Source organism: Schistocerca piceifrons, chromosome 2, assembly GCF_021461385.2.
Source record: "Schistocerca piceifrons isolate TAMUIC-IGC-003096 chromosome 2, iqSchPice1.1, whole genome shotgun sequence".
Taxonomy (NCBI): Eukaryota; Metazoa; Arthropoda; class Insecta; order Orthoptera; family Acrididae; genus Schistocerca; species Schistocerca piceifrons.
Genome location: NC_060139.1, coordinates 74,301,096 through 74,319,233, shown reverse-complemented (window position 1 = coordinate 74,319,233; position 18,138 = coordinate 74,301,096).

Here is an 18,138-nt window from a genome sequence, read left to right as displayed (position 1 = left end):
GGGCTCTCCTGTGGCCAGGGGTCAGTGGAATGCACCTTTCAAGTCTCCGAGCGAATAAACCATGTCTGTTCAGTCGTCTTTAGACTGTGTGTCTGGAGACAACTGTTCCAGTGGCTGCGGTAAGGTCCGAGCAAGGCTACCTGCAGTACTCCGTGGCCGTCTGCAGACACTGGTGGTGAGATGCCGGTCTTCTTGTGGTGTTGTACACTGTGGACGTCCCGTACTGTAGCGCCTGGACACGTTTCCTGTCTGCTGGAATCGTTGCCATAATCTTGAGACAACACTTAGTGGCAGACGGAGAGCCCGTGCTACGACCTGCTGTGTCTGACCAGCCTCCAGTCGCCCTAGTATTCTACCCCTCATAACGTCATGAATATGTGTTCTATGAGCCATTTTCAACACACAGTCACCCTTAGGACGTTTGAAAACGTCTGCACACTTAACTCGCTGCACCGTACTCTGACATGCACCGACACACCTCTGTGTATGTGGACTGCTGCCAGCGCCACCGCGCGACGACGGCAGGTCAAATGCACCGCATGGTCATACCCCGAGGTGATTTAAACCCACAAGTCGCCCAGCAGAGCATTGTTTCACCATGTATCAGCATTCTCCTTAATTTATGAGCAGGAGTGTAGATACGAAAACTAACGAACTTTTTGTGGGCAGGCATCTGTCGCAATGAAAACAATGAACGGTACTGCCAAAGAGCAATAAACTTTGACGAAATACTAAATGATAGGATTGCTTACTAGAAAATGTTTACCTTAATCAATGAGAAAGCGATAAACGAGAGGTAGAATTCAATCAAATATCATGAAAGCGGTTCATTTTTGTCGGCTGCGAACAAAAATAGGATAATCTCCCCAGTTTACCAATTTATTTAGAAACAGGACAGATATAACAACGTTTATCTACATTAAATTAAGTTCCCAACGCAGCTGATACGAATAGGATTTAAGGAATTTCCAATCTGTTATTTGTGCAATGGTGAGGGAAACATGAATCATCTAATATTTTCGTCCATTGCATACCAGTTACGACAAAAATCGTTCATCTAGGTATTGTTCAATGCACGCGTTCCCCTTCCATCCATTGCAATCAAGCTGTTCACATATGTAAGTATACTTCAGTATACTTCTGTTAGATGTAGCGTTCGGTAATCTATCTATGGGTGATCTAGCTAGCTATAGACACTGTATTGGTAGATCTTACATATTTCGTATATATATATGCATTTGCGTATATTTAAGATATGCCAACTATATGTTAACTGATTTCCTAATATTATGAGACGTGAATCATTCGTTCCTTTCTGTATTCTCTGTAAATCCTCTTAATGAAATGCATGATAGAATGCCTATTAATACTGACAGGTAACTTTATGCCGTTTGTTGACTCCCAAAGAAAGGAAGCATGCAACACAGCAATGGCACAAACGAACCACCGCACCACAGGAAGCTGATTACCTGGAGCTGGTTCCATAAAACACGTACACTGTTACACTTGTAAGAGATATTAACAGTTATCATAATAACTGACTTCCACAATTTAGAGGAAGTCACTAAAACCACACACCAACTGAAGTGTCAGAGTAGTTACGACACTGAGCAGTCGAGGAAATCAAGCTTTATTTTCTCTGTGTTTTTTTTTAAATTTATTAATGTAAATTCCAGGTTGGTTCTTTTGAAGAGATCACAGAAGAACTCCTTCTCCATCTCTGTCCACTCTGAGCTTATGCCTCATCTCTAATGACTTCATCGTGTGGCATTAGAACCGAACTTCATTTTTCTGCTGTCCAAGGGCATTCGGGGAACATAAAGCAAATGGCACTGGGATTATGCGGTATATGTTAAGACAGGAAATTGGCTAATTTCGTTACGGGAGTTTTGCATGAGCACCATCGACATTCTTGGAAGTACTATTGCACTCATTGGTGTTGGAAAAAGGTATCTTGTTCGGGTGCAAACACATAATAGTAACCAATTTCGTCAACAGCAACCTTAGTTTAAATATCATCAGCGTATTGGCAAGTCCCTCTTAGTGAAGAGAAAAGGAATGTACACCTGTTGACCATTAAAACTGCGGCCAGAGGAACGACAGTAAATAACAAAATGCTATGTATTGCGTGTATACTCTATAATAGGAAAAATACATGATTATTGATTATTTGGTGGTTTACACGGTGCATAATTTAGTATAAATTGCCACCTCTCGGAACAAGACTGGCTCTATAATCAGCTGGGTGATGAGTCGAACTGGGCTTGACCGATAGACATGGGAAGGTCATTTCATGCTTCTTCAGTTCTGTGCAAGAGTTCATCAATCTTAGTGTTTGTTGCGTGGTGGTGTGCCAGTCTCTTAGCAATTCGTGACCAGACATATAAATGGATGACAGATATGGAGAATGTGCGGGCAATGCACGAGTCGAGCACCATCTGTAACGATGCAGTTCAGGACAGTATGGGCAAGAAGCAAAACAAAGGTGATTATATTCTGTAGCCAATAGCATCCAACACTATCACACTAGGTGCTGGGTATGTATGACAGTGACGAATGCAATGACAACGTTTCCTTCAGAGCCTCCACACACAGTTACGAACGAGGTGTATGAGAAAAGTAATGAGGCTGACTTTTTATCTGCCAAAGTTTTTATTTTTTTCAAGCAACAATTTTGTCCCCTTCAAAGTAGTTCCCGGCGAGAGCAATACACTGGCAGAGTCGTTGTTCCCGGTCTTGGTAGCAGCGCCGAAATGCTTCAACTGTTTAGGGCCTTATGATGCCCTTTTAAGACATTTTTCAATTTCGGGAAAGGAAAAAAGCCATAAGGAATCAGATCAGGTGAACAAGGGGGCTGTGGAACAAAGGGATGCTTTTTGATGTCAAAAATTGCGTGATGTAAGTGGCCGCGTGACATGGGGCGTTGTCGTGATGCAACATCCACTTGTCTGCAATGTGCAGTCTCACTCACTTCGCCCTGTTCCTGAGCGTTTCAAGGACATCTTTGTAAAGCACTTGGTTGACAGTTCGTCCCTGAGAAACAATAACAGAAGAGCATACACACGTTCGTCGTTTTCGTTGGTTTTTGAAATTGAAGATCTCTCTGAGCGAGGTGCTTCAACGTGTTCTCGGCCTTCAAAAATGATTTGTGCCAGTGAAAAACTAGCGCTCTCGTTAAGGAATGCTCTCCATAGTCCTGTTTCAACTTTTCAAAGGGGACACTCTCTGATTCCCCGACTTTAACACAAAAATTAATGGCATAAAGTGGCTCTAATTTCGCTGTTCCATCTTCGTAACACACAACAAAAACGCAGTTTCACTAAGGGCGCTCTCAGAAATCAAGCGATGGCTGCACGGAACTGAAACTCAGACTGAACACCTGGAAGGGATGAACAGACCAGTCTACATAAGTGGAACAACACAGCGCAGTGTTGTCAGTCACATTACTTTTCTACACACAGCTCGTACATCATGATCCTGTACGCAGTATCAGGACTCGTCTGAAAATTCGACGGGTGCCACTAATGTCTAATGTGATTGGCGCACCACCTGAAAATTCGACGGGTGCCACTAATGTTTAATGTGATTGGCGCACCACTGTCTGCACTTTACCGCTACTGCATGAAGGGAAACACAACAATGGTAGCCTTGCTGATAGTCTGTGGGGATCTGGACATCTTCGCACAATCAGTGGGTATACTTGTCTTAATGCAAACAAACTTAATTCCTGATGCAAGACACCTGACCTGGCTGTACGGTCCTGCACAGATGAGCCAACAATATATAAAAACTTCGCGGTAAACAATAGTAGGGAGCAAGTTGGTTGTTTTGAGAAACTTTGCAGTAAAGTTTCACTAAAAACTCGTAAATATTTCAGCTGCATATAGTGTGATTTTTTTTCTTCAGGCAACTCATTATTTTGAAATATATTTAAAGTAATGACATATTTTAAAATGGTAAGTTCTATCCAAAATTTTATTCATAAAAATTCATAATGAGTACTTAATATTGTTTGTGTGCAAACTGAGTGCACTTATCACGGAACAGCCTTGGATTACCACTGTTTACTTGCTGGGTGAACTAATGAAACATTACTGCGAAATTCTCAAAAATACAAATTTAAACAGTCTGCATTGCTTATGATACTAAAATTCGCAATACCATAAATATTGAGCTATGATTCTGCACAATACAAAACAAATTTTATTTTAACTTTACAGCAGCACGTAAACATTGCCAAGGGTGACCTTTAACGTTTCTATAATCACCCTGTCTCGAAAATTCACGTAAACTATGGTTAGGGCACAACACTTGTAACGGCTCCATATGAGACGCTACATGGCTTGTTACAAGAGTCACATGCTCAAAACACACCTGGGTGCCGTTCCGACAGTCAGGGGATTTTAATCCGGAATTATGTTATATTATCACTCTTAGTATAGTCTGCAAATGTGAATGTGGGTTGTCTGCTGACGTATGCATGGGCTGTCTGCTGTGAGTTCTCTGAATGTAGAGATGCAGTTTAGCCAACCATTGTATCAAGTAGTGTGCAACTGCACTGGACCAGAGAGATGTAAGTTCCCCGCGCATTAACAGGCCCTGTTAGGTTGGCAAGTAGCCACTGTGCAGACTCTCTGAGCCCTTCCAGCTACCGTGTGTGGACCCCCGACGAGGATGGGACTTAACAAATGTGGTCATCAGTCCCCTAGAACTTAGAACTACTTAAACCTAACTAACCTAAGGACATCACATACATCCATGCCCGAGGCAGGATTCGAACCTGCGACCATAGCAGTCCGGACTGAGTGCCTAGAACCGCTAGACCACCGCGGCCGGCTGTTACCATCCCAGTTAAGTTATTTAAACTTTCAACTTAAAGTTAACCAATAATCAGAAATTTTGTAGTGATATTTGCTCATGCAAACGCTCGTAGGCGTCTTTCACAAAAGATACAGGTGCCATTTTCAGGTTGAGGATGCCTGCCAAGGCTTTGCGGAAAGCAAGTATCATACATAATGGCGACCCTGCCAGGATCCACACGTGGTGGCTGGAAGAGCTCAGTGAGTCTGCACAGCAGCTATTTGCCAACCTAACGGAGCCTGCTAATGCATTGGGCATTTATGTCTCTCTGGTCCAGTCGCACTCTACTTGATACAATGGTTGGCTAAACTGCACCTCCACATTCAGAGAACCCACAGCAGACAGCCCACCCATATGTCAGCAGACGATACACATTCACATTTGTAGACTATACTAAGGATGATAATATAACATAATTCCGGATTAAAATTCTCTGAGTGTCAGAAGGGCACCCAGGTGTGTTTTGAGCATGTGACTCTTGTAACAAGCCATCTAGCGGCTCATATGGAGCCGTTACACACTGTCTACTTGCTTAAATAAATATTCACATTTACCTGATTAGCAACAACTTTTGAAACGCATCTCCATTCAGAAACATTGAGACGTAGTTACCCACATCAGCCTCAGCTTCGTAAAAATAGCCCCTGAAAAACAGTTTCCTGGCACGAACACAACACGCATTACTACTACTGGTAGCTATGTTTCCGGCACTGACACTTTGCACCCACATATCCTGACAGAGTAGACATGAGTGAAAAACTGAAATTAGAGACAGAACTGCTATTTCTCAGTTTATTCGTACAACCGTCAACTAATACTAATAAAGCACATTACTTATCATTTTTTTCAAGCGGTAATTCTTTTCTCATCGACTGTTCCATTCTGTTGTTTACAGCTGAGATCATATCTGTCTTCTCTCGTCAAGACAGAAGCATGTCAAGACTGTGGGTTGATGTTTCACTGTGGTGTTTGTAACGAAATTTAGTACACTGATAGTATCTTTTCGTGGTGCTTGCATTCCAAGTTGTACTAAGGTCTGGTTATTCATTGCTAAACAATTATCTTCTCGACAAATGAGTGTTCCATTGAAGACGTCGTCGCTGAATTCGATGGTCAGTTCAGGATGAGCTTATCGGATTTGGTACAGTGTGTTATCACTCATATTCTCTTTGAAGGAGTCCCATAGTTGCATTGGATTCGATGGGTTGCATGTTGTCAGAATTATTGAGAATAAGTCTCTCATTTGTTCAGCTGAGGCTATGAGTGAGGCTCCTTGTAGTGTTAATTCCCAGTGGTTGTCGTTTTCCAGTAGTCCTGAGCGTTGGCATGCTTATCGGTACGTTTGGCATAGGTAACTGTCAACAGTCTTGAGATCTGTGAAAATTGTTGATCCACGTATTTCGTGTAGCAACATCCCACAGAAACATTTGGCATCGTTCGGATGTACGGTGTATACTTGGACTAGTGCGCTGGTTTTCATGCTTCCTGGATGATCTTATATTGAAATTCCTTGTTTTCGTCGTTGAACGATTTTTATTTTTGGGTTCCACGTATAATAGGTAGGGACGTCGACATACAGTAATGTTTTCGCTAATGGATCCGTTTGGCACAGTTGGTAAAAAAGCTGTTAATGTTGTGTTCTGGGTTGTTTCGCCTGCAATTTTTCTGGTGGTGTCTTGTGTGAATCAAACTCTTTGTCCATTCTCCAAATGTACTGCTAGATGTTGCACATTTGGTTCTAGTTCGTGTATGGGAAAACCGAAAATCCACCACGCTGCTTCTTTACTGTTGATGTACCTCCCCATTTGGTACATGAGGATCTCGTCGATTCTGTTTTGTTGTTCGCTGTCCTTGGCTATTTAAAATACTACCATGTTCACATACTTACAGACATATTTGATGGACTTCACTGAATTGCAGTATTCTAAGTTCGTGTGTGCTTGGAACATTCTGGAAAGTAGTGTGTTATTGGTACTACCCAATGATTACCTATTTCCAATTCGTCACTGCCTCGAATTCTTATCTTTGCTGTGAAACCACCGTTTTCAGGTGATCGTCTTCTGTATTTGGGATAGCCATCAACTCTGATTTGTCTGCTGTCCAAGTACAGTTTTGAGTATTTGTTTGTACATTTTCCATCACTCATAAACGGCGAATTGGGGTTTAATGGTCCGCATCGTCCATGAATAATGTTTTTCACTACTATCTCGTATAGTTCCGAATCTTTTTGTGGATTGGGAAATTCAGCTTGGATGATTTTGTCGATATCCATGGGGATGAGTTCTGTCATGAGTTCTGTCATATCTCGTATGAGATAGTGTGATTGATGCAGCCCTCGTTTTTGCCATTCGATTGTGTACATTCAGCATCTAACTGTTCCAAGGATGTGGTATTTTCTCATTTGTTTTTGTCGGAAAAATCGGGCTATTACGTCACGTCGATGCATGGGGGCTTGCCTGTATCTTAGTTGTTCTTTGATTTGTGGCCACGATGAGTTGCATGCGAATGTTATACAGAGGTCAGATCATCCTTTTTTCTTATGTAGGTCATGGCGTCTTGAATGTATTCGTGCAAGTGTCTCGGACTTCCTATACATGATATGGGTAAGGTTACCATTGTTCCAAAGTCGTCAATGTTTCTGCATTTATGACTGCGTCTAGTGGGTGGCTGTATTCTTCAGTGCGTAGTTTCTTCTGAATCAGTCTCATGTAAAGCATCCGCCATGCTTCTCGTTTTGCTTACATATCCACCAGGAATTGATGGAATAAACGGCGAGTGTTGTGAATGTGGTTGTACGTTTGATTGTCTCTGATCATTAAGCGGTAAGCATAGAACCCCTTGGAACTGACTTTTTTATTTGTTTCTACGCCCGTTTCACTTTGGATTTGTTTCACATTAAAATTATATCCGTCCTCTCTGTGCAGAAATATTAATGGATATTGGAGGGCATTAAATGAACGGTGTGTCTCTGCAATGCGTTGTAGTCCTTCTCTTCTTCGTTGTACAATTCTGTCACGGCCTGTGTTTTTATTGTCCACAATTACGATGGCGACTTCGTCTATCAGAGGTACATTAAGTCGATATTCGTGTTCTCCGGTGGTCTTTTGTCGGCTCGAATTATAACCTTATAATCATCAGAAATAATTTGGTCTAGTGCTGTTTTAAATATGTGAAACAGTTGATTGTACTTGTGTAACCTCTATAAATCTTTGATTACTTCTCGTCTCAATCCATTGATATTTGTGTATAGCTGATAAATTTCTGCTTCTTCATTTCCAATGAAATATAGTTGCAGAAATTCTTCGTTGGTTAGTGGTCCGCGGTAGCTGACTGGACGGCACGGTAGCTCAGCGTGTCCGGTCAGAGAGCCGGTTGGCCTCTGTAATAAAAAACTGAGTGGAAGGATCAACCACCGAACTTGAACAGGATGTCTTGCGACGTCCGCAATGACCAAACACAACGATCAATAACGAACAAAATGCAAAAAAAAAAAAAAAAAAAAAAAAAAAAGTGGTCTGCGTGACAGACTGTCAGTCCTAAGGTCGCGGGTTCGATTCCCGGCTGGGTCGGAGATTTTCTCCGCTCGGGGACTGGGTGTTGTGCTGTCCTTATCATCATCATTTTTCATCCCCATCGACGCGCGGGTCGCCGAAGTGGCGTCAACTTGAAAGACCTGCACCAGGCGAACGGTCTACCCGACGGGAGGCCCTAGCCACACGACATTTCATTTTCAGTAGTAGTAATGATCCCATGTTGTGACAGATTTGTCGTTGGATGGAAAAAACATAATCGATTTCATCTCTGTTAGTGCTGATCGAAGTGAAACCGAAAGAAGTCATTTGAAAGTAGACGTACGCTTTTATATTTTTACCCAGTCATGTAATGTAAAAATTCCTGCGGAGCGGCTTCCGGTGGTGGTAAACGAATTTTTCCATTCATGCAACAGAATCCTTTTGTTTCTCTACTAAATTTTTTCGCATAGCAAAACTGGCAGATGCTATCCATTTTTCCGATTACGACGTGTTTGTGTTTCTTATATTCTTTCGTCGGGCCGTAGTGGAATGCTTCATTTGTTAGGTTGTATTGTTTACTTGTCCTCTTCCGCGCTTCTGGTAGGGTGATATTTTCACGGCTGGCTTGAATTCGCAGTCATTCATTATAAGATTGTGTCGAAGTTCTTGATTCTTCAATCCGTTCCTTCCGTTGCTCATCGGTTTCTCTGCTTCTCATGGAGCTCATTCTCGTTCTTGAGAACTTAATATGTGCATCGCGCTCTTCCTCTGTTTCGTTTTGTCCGCTGTACTTTTTGTTTGCGCTGTTTTCTTCACAACTGGCAAGATCTCCTCCTCTTTTATGTTTGGGCATGTGTAAAATATAATCAAATCAACTTTTTAATAACTTATGCACTAAGTATACTTTACACATTTTTCACACTTTATTTTCGATTTATATTCAGTCACTGTATCACTTTAACTACTCATACCTCACTGTTTGTTTTTATTCACTTACTGCACTACTTTTTCGGTTCCTCCCTTCGTCACTGATAAGAAACTGACGTTCGAACCCACGACGGATCTTTATATACCCCCACTAGTAGGAAGCCGCACCAGTGAAAAATTCCAGAACACACCAACAAGGCTTCGAGTGATCCACAATGTTTCAAAACATTCCACAACATTCGAGAGTGTTCTGTAATGTTCCACAATGTTCCCAAACTTTCTGGAATCTTCCTGAATGTTCCAGACTATTCCCGAACATTCGAGAATATCCGTGATCACTGTGGAACATTCTGGAATGTTCTGGAATGCTGTCGAATATTCTAAACTGATCTGGAGTGTTCTCGAATACTCTAGAATGTTCTAGAAACTTCTAGAGGGCGAAACTTCCCACCCGTTATACCTTCAAAAGTACGCCGTTCATGTATAAACGGGAACCATCTTCGTGGATGGGGATAGAGGGCTAACACACCACGTAGCTTCCTTGATCGTACCGGGACTCGTTTCTGAGATTTAGCGGCACGCACATTGTACACTTCCTTTTACAATACACGGTGAACACAAACTTCACCAATTTTCGCTTCCTGTATCCAAACCACGAGTCTACACCATTGTCACAAATTCCGTGCTGTGGAGAGTCATCTGCAGACGTTTTATGTAAGAAGGCAGCCCATACTGTTTTCCTGATTCCTTCTTATGGCTAAACTATAACAGTGCTGCAGTACGCTACAGAAAAATGTATAAGTAAAACGACCAAATATATACGAGGGTTGACTGAAGAGTAATGCTTCCATCTTCGTAACTCTTCAACAGTTGGCAGCATTGGTATGTGACAGGTACTCACTTGTTCCTCAGCCTCCTCTCTACAGTTCCAGTTGGCGGGAAGCCTTAGCATTGAACGGTTGTATTGTCACAGTGTAAAGTATGGAACCCTGCGCATACCAGTGCTACCAACTGTTGAAGAGTTACGAAGATGGAGGCATTACTTTCCAGTCAAGCCTCGCACAAGGGAAAACTTATGAGTATCGACAAGCGTATCTTTCAATAGGGCTGCCAGCACGAGAAACAATTGTATAGTATATCTATCGTCAATGGGAATCTAGAAATGACTTCTGACAAACTCCAATTCAGTTCTTTCAACTATCAACTTGTTCAAAATACTTTAAACTTCGATTTAAGGATAAAAACAAACAAAACTATTGTTTTGGAGCGGATTCACAAGTAAGTGACCGTAAGGACGAAAGTAATTTCCGCATGATTTCCCACTGTTCAAGTAACACAGCTAGATGAAACTTGGACCATACTTAGAAAGAACTCCTACAGTATAGTACAGAAGGTAACTGAAAGAAATACACAATGAGACGAACAGAATGACACGTTCATTCAAAGACAATAATTTCACCGAAGTCAGCCCGACTCATGATTGTCCCTTGGGCATTACAAACAGCGAGACATGGTTCTCAATGGGGCATATGGTCTCCGCGAACAGCACTGCATGCTGTGCGTCATACTCCCATGCTGGTCGCAACGTTGGCAACAATTCTTGAGGCAGGGCGCTCCATCCCTCCACCGACGCGGTTAACAATTGCTGGACGGTCGTTGGTGCATGTAGACGTGCAAGGGTTGGAGGTCACTATGCTGACACAACATTGTGCCTCCCCAGCCCATAACACCATGTGACCAAACTGATCATGTTCTAAAATTGCTCTGAGCGCATTACGTGTTCCCACTACTCGCCATATGAGTGTATGTAATACGTAAAGTGGAACGATGACATGTACTCACTTGTAACTAAAACAAACAATGAACTTCACTTTATTGGTAGGAAACTGGGGAAAGTGGCAGTTGACACTAAATAACGAAAAATGTGAGGTTATTCACATGAGTGCGAAAAGGAACTCGTTAAACTTTGGTTACACGATAAATCAGTCTAATCTAAAAGCCGTAAATTCAACTAAATACCTAGGTATTACAATTACGAACAACTTAAATAGGAAAGAACACATAGAAAATGTTGTGGGGAAGGCTAACCAAAGGCTGCGTTTTATTGGCAGAACACTTAGAAAATGTAACAGACCTACTAAAGAGACTGCCTACATTACGCTTGTCCGTCCTCTTTTAGAATACTGCTGCACGGTGTGGGATCCTTCCCAGGTAAAACTGACGGAGTACATAGAAAAAGTTCAAAAAAAGGCTGCACGTTTTGTATTATCGCGAAATATGGGACACAGTGTCACAGAAATGACACAGGATTTGGGCTGGAAATCACTAAAAGAAAGGCGTTTTTCGTTGCGACGGAATCTTCTCACGAAATTCCAGTTACCAACTTTCTCCTCCGAATGCGAAAGTATTTTGTTGACACCGATCTACATAGGGCGAAACGATCACCACGATAAAATAAGGGAAATCAGAGCTCGTACGGAAAGATATAGGTGTTCATTCTTTCTGCGCGCTGTACGAGATTGGAATAATAGAGAATTGTGAAGGTGGTTCGATGAACCATCTGCCAGGCACTTAAATGTGATTTGCAGACGTAGATGTAGATGAAAGCTGTTTTGAAAGAGATCAGTGAGCTGGATAGCGATCAGGTTGGACTAACGGCAACAATGCACGTAGGGAAAATTAGTGTGTGCGAGCTGTCACAGTCATGTTTGAGTAAAGGAAAGTATATTTGAAATGTTACAAAATGTAAACTGGCACACCCTCGCAGAAAGGCTCCTAACGTCTCGTGAAAAATTATTTACTAGGGAATTACTCAGCTCGAATGGCTAAATCCGAATAAAACTGATTTTTAAATACAGAGATGTTTCTGTGTAACTACCTATAAATGTAATTTATATGTAAGACGCTGCATCTGTGTACACTCGAGAGAATCAGTTCTATTTTGTAAGCCCTATCATACCAGAATAACAGGTCCGCCTCTATGCATATTCAATTTACAGATCAAATCAAGTGGAAATGGGAACGATACTTATAATTTAATGAAGGTACGGAATTCCATTCGATTCATAGTTTATTCAAGTGAAAGTTAGCTACATTAAAATCTCATTCATAATATCACATTTAAACTCCCTACTCATTACACGAGGGAACATAAGGTCTAACACATTACAGCAACTAATCGTTCACGCGTGGGAGAAAGGGTCACAGATGACAAAAGGCTCGTTCTATGGCTCAATTATTCACATACTTGCATAGAAATAACGGTTGTAATCAGTCTGCATGAAAGGTTTAACAGTACTCTACTGGCAATCGGTTGGGTAACAACCTTCATCTGTCCATGTGGTTGGCCACATGAAAGAAACAACACGAAAATAACATCACTTTTTAATCGTAATTGATCGCGACGATCTCGCACAATCCCAACAATTCAAGAGAAGGATCGAATGCAGCGACTCGTTATCTACAAGTCACACAGCACACAAATCTTCCTCGCATCACGTGTGCCGGTTGGAAAAAGAAATTTCAGTCAGATTGAAAATAATACCCAAAAAAAGATCTCTAAGTAATGGTTCGATTTGGTCTTTAATCAGTTTAAGTAGTCAGAGATACGGTTAGGGGTCTACATGATATCGGAAGCGACTTGAAATACAATCTCATACCACGTGTAACTTATCACGAAGAAAGTGCATTTCATTTCAAGAATTTACTTATGGAAATCAGTGGGTGAGTTAAAAGGACCAATGAGATAAATTAAATGGAGGAAAGAACACGGCGGGATGATTTAACAGTCCTGCACTATGTAAGACTCCAGCTAACACTAAATGGAATCATACCAACAAAGAAAAATTAGATCAGGAAATACCAGAAATGTTGTACAGACGTTGGTCGAATATATCGCATGTAGAGCGCTCCATAAGCCTGAAACTACCAGACATCAGAATGCCGACCTGGCCACACATGGTTGCAATCACAAACTCTCATTGGAGAATTAAAATTACGAAATGCCCACAAATAACGCAGAAGTACTGATTAATTAAATTTACAGTGGTAAAAACTACTAAATCGTTAATTGCGTCTAGCTTACCTCACATCCTAACATTCTCAACCCTGGTGAATGTTCACGGCAGAGCAGCATTTACTCAATTGGTCCGGCCTCGATCAAGCGTGAATACCTCTTGTTTCTCCTCCAGGTCTACAACCCTGCGTCCAACGACCCAGTTTCACCGCAAAGCATGTGACACCTGCCAACCTCTGCCTGTTAGGAAAAAAATCGGCGAGTCCCTTTGGTCAGTGACCTATGTGGCTACATCGAAGTAAGGATCTCGGGTGTTCTTGCACCCATTGCTAAATGACGGGATTCTTGAAAGAAATCACTCATTGCCATAACTATTCTTCCTTCAAACTGACAGAAATGGAACAGGATGATGACGCTACCTACCAGCAGATATCTATTATTTTTCATACTTTCACTCTCCTGTTGAAAAGCTGAAGTTTTTATTCTATAGAAATGTGAAAAGAGTCAGCCAAGGCTTTCCCGACACGTTTCAAGTTCCATGGATCACAATTCGATCTTTCAGAATGATTTATAACGACTTAGTTTTACTGTTGTTTCGCTATTTTTATCACAATAGAGACTAAATGAAGTCCACCTTCTTGTGCTTCTGATACGGCTTACATATGGATTTTTTCAAAAGAAATATTTATCTTCGTCATTAGCAAAACCTGGAGGTACAGGAAATTTCAGAAAGAATGCACGTATTACATAGTATTATGTTGTCAAAATTATCGATCGCTGCGCCACGGCTCGGTTATTGAAGGAACGAATACATTGTCTAGTTAATATTCATTGCCTCCAGATATCGCTTGTCGTCTGTCACATGTCGCAAAATAGCTATTCCGCAGCAGAAATCATTTTGTGATATCAAGTTTTCGAAGTGTAATTCCGTGATAACAGTGCAAGGACGTTTCAGGTTGAGGTACGAAAGAGATCCTCCGAATGGATAGAACGTTCGCAGATGGTGTCGACCGTTTCTAGACAGGATGCGTATGTAAAGGAAGGAGTCCCGGTCGCCCTCATGCCTCTAACAACAATGTCGCACGAATTCAAACCGTTTTCAAAAGTAGTCCTACAAGGCCGGGTGTTACGACTGCCTTCGACAACAATTTGATGTGTTTTGAGACGACAGTTGGTTATAAAGCCATGTAAGTTACAGCTGTTATAGGCTCTACGCCATGACGACAAATGCAAACGTGTGGCATTTTCTGACGAGTTTCAGAATGTAAGTCTGCAGGCTTTCGTGGGCGTTGTCACTGAAGTTAAAATCTTCTGGGTTGTTAGGCCGCGTCATGCTTCTTCTAAAATGTTCGACGTTTCGACCCCTCTGCTGGGTTCTTCCTCAGGATCTTTTGGTGTCCACTACTGCTAGAACACTGCCAGAGACGAGTGTCGCGTCCACTTATAAAGGGGGAGTTTTCTGGCGTTCGTGCTGGAGAAGTGATAGTATTGGTCTCTCGCAGTGTCCTAGCAGTAGTTCAAAATGGTTCAAATGGCTCTGAGCACTATGGGACTTAACAGCTGTGGTCATCAGTCCCCTAGAACTTAGAACTACTTAAACCTAACTAACCTAAGGATATCACACACATCCATGCCCGAGGCAGGATTCGAACCTGCGACCGTAGCAGTCGCACAGTTCCGGACTGCGCGCCTAGAACCGCGAGACCACCGCAGCCGGCCTAGCAGTAGTGGACACCAAAAGATCCCGAGGAAGATCCCAGCAGAGGGGTCGAAACGTCGAACATTTTAGAAGAAACGTGACGCGGCCTAATAACCCAGAAGATTTTAACTTCAGAGTTTCAGAATTCTATGAACAATGAATGATAACACTTCCGCACAACGCATCGTGTTCAGTGTAGAAGCGCCTTCCCACGTTAGTGGGAAAATGTTTCACGCCGTTCTAACTTGGGGCCTACGGAACCCGCATACACACACTGAACATGTACGAGATTCACGCATTGTGTTTCGTGTGATAACCCACTCGTTATGTTTTCTGCCCGTTTTTCTTGGATGGAAACACGGTTAACGGTCAGCAGTACCTTGCTATGTTACAAAACTGGTTGTTTCTGAGGCTCAACGGGAATAACATTTGTCAACAAGACGGAGAACCCCCTCATTGCAGATGCCAAGTGCGTGAAAATCTGAATAAAGGTCTACCGAACGCTGGGATTGGTCGTCAAACAGCCGGTGAGTTAGTGCTTCTGTGCTGACCTCCATGGTCACCGGATTTGACGCCATGTGGCTTCTTCCTGAGGGTTTCATTAATGACAATGTTTATGCACCAACACTACCACAGCACCTAGAAGAGTAGAGGAACCGGATCTGTACTGCCATAGCGTCGGTGACGATGAATATGCTTTTACAAGCACAAGAGGAATTCGAGCATCAATGGGACATTGTTCGTTAATACGAGGGTGAGTCAAATGAAAACCTTAAACATTTTTTAAATATTATTTATTGTGCAGAAGTGATACAAAGCTGTATCACTTTTCAACATAATCTCCCCCACGCTCAATTCAAGTCCTCCATCGATTTCAAAGTGCATAAATTCCTGTAGAAAAAAATTCTTTTGGTAGTCCGCGCAACCACTCATGCACCGCGTGGCGTACCTCTTCATCAGAACGGAACTTCTTTCCTCCCATTGCGTCTTCGAGTGGCCCAAACATGTGGAAATCATTTGGGGCAAGGTCTGGCGAGTATGGTGGATGAGGAAGTGGTTGTTGGAAGTGAACCCTGGTTTCGTCCCCAGTAACGATTCTTGCAAGGAAGCCATCACGTTCTCGTTCAATTCGCCGAAGAAGTTCTTCACAAGCATCAACACGTCGTTCTCTCATTTCAGGAGTCAGCTGCCGTGGCACCCATCTTGCAGACACTTTGTGAAACTGGAGCACATCATGCACAATGTGGTTTCTGACCCATGACTAATCTGTTAACATGATGCAATGCCATTCAGTGTCACTCGGCGGTTTTCCTTCACTATGGCTTCAACTGCTGCAATGTTCTGTGGAGTCACAACTCGTTGTGCCTGACCTGGACGAGGAGCATCTTCCACTGAAGTCACACCATTTGCGAACTTCCTACTCCATTCGTAGACATGCTGCTGTGACAAACATGCATCACCGTACTGAACCTTCATTCGTCGATGAATTTCAATAGGTTTCACACCTTCACTACGCAAAAACCTAATAACAGAACGCTGTTCTTCCCTGGCGCAAGTCGCAAGCAACTTTATACCGATACTGCGACGGTAAGTGTGCATCTGCACTATGCTGCCACCTACAGGCCATTCTGCACACTGTTTGTAGCACGCTTACCAACTTACAGGATAATGGCACGGAATATCGATTTCTTATTACAAATTTAAGGTTTTCTTTTGACTCACCCTCGTACGTATCCCAAGTTTACAGTTGTATGTCTTACAGTTTAACAAATATATGCTTTCGAAATACGTATATTCTTTTTGAAACAGCCTTTATATTTTAAGATCAATAGAAAAAAATCTATTAAGCATGTTGTTGTTGTGGTCCTCAGTCCTGAGACTGGTTTGATGCAGCTCTCCATGCTACTCTGTCCTGTGCAAGCTTCTTCATCTCGCAGTACCTACTGCAGCCTACATTCTTCTGAATCTGCTTAGTGTACACATCTCTTGGTCTCCCTCTACCATTTTTACCCTCCACGCTGCACTCCAGTACTAAATTGGTGATCCCTTGATGCCTCAGAATATGTCCTACCAATCGATCCCTTCTTCTGGTCAAGTTGAGCCACAAACTCCTCTTCTTCCCAATTCTATTCAATACCTCCTCATTAGTTATGTGATTTACCCATCTAATCTTCAGCATTCTTCTGTAGCACCACATTTCGAAAGCTTCTATTCCCTTCTTGCCTAAACTATTTATCGTCCATGTTTCACTTCCATACATGGCTACACTTCATACAAATACTTTCAGAAATGACTTCCTGACACTTAAATCAATACTGGATGTTAACAAATTTCTCTTCTTCAGAAACGCTTTCCTTGCCATTGCCAGCCTACATTTTATATCCTCTCTACTTCGACCATCATCAGTTATTTTGCTCCCCAAATAGCAAAACTCCTTTACTACTTTAAGTGTCTCATTTCCTAGTCTAATCCCCTCAGCATCACCCGACTTTATTAAGCTTAATGAGGTCATATTACCTTACACATGTAAACTTGTAGCATGGTAACAACTATCGTGCAATCTTGTCCAATAGCTTCTCTCCACAGAAACTAACAAGAGCAGATTGGATCTCCAGTTCTCATCTACTTCATCCTCCATAATCAATGGGTAGCAGTCTTACGTTTCCGAGCCAGGCTGTGAGAACGTCTGTGCTCCGATGGCGAAGATGGTAGCTCTGGATATGCGGCGTTGCAGTGAAGCAGGCGACTGTGGGCCGATGCGAAAGACGATGGCGCGCTGGATGGCGTGTCCTCGGGCGACCTCGAGCTGGGACAGGCTGCTCTCGTCTGCGACCAGCAGCTGGTGGCAGCGGGAGCCACGCAGGCCCAACACCAGCGGGCAGCGCAGGGTCGACAAGGCAGCCACGACGAGAGCCTCCGGCAGTTCTCCCTGGCCGCCAGACTGACGCGGGGCCTGCCGGGAATACGGTGGGCGGACGTTAAGTTCGCTCCGGAAAGATCATGTGTGACGCCATTGCGACGTGTACGTGATGTATCGAGACGACAGAGGCCGTGTATCGACTTCCGTGATCATTTGACAGGCTAAACTGCGGTAGCCATTCCTGCATACGAATTTAAGAAACATT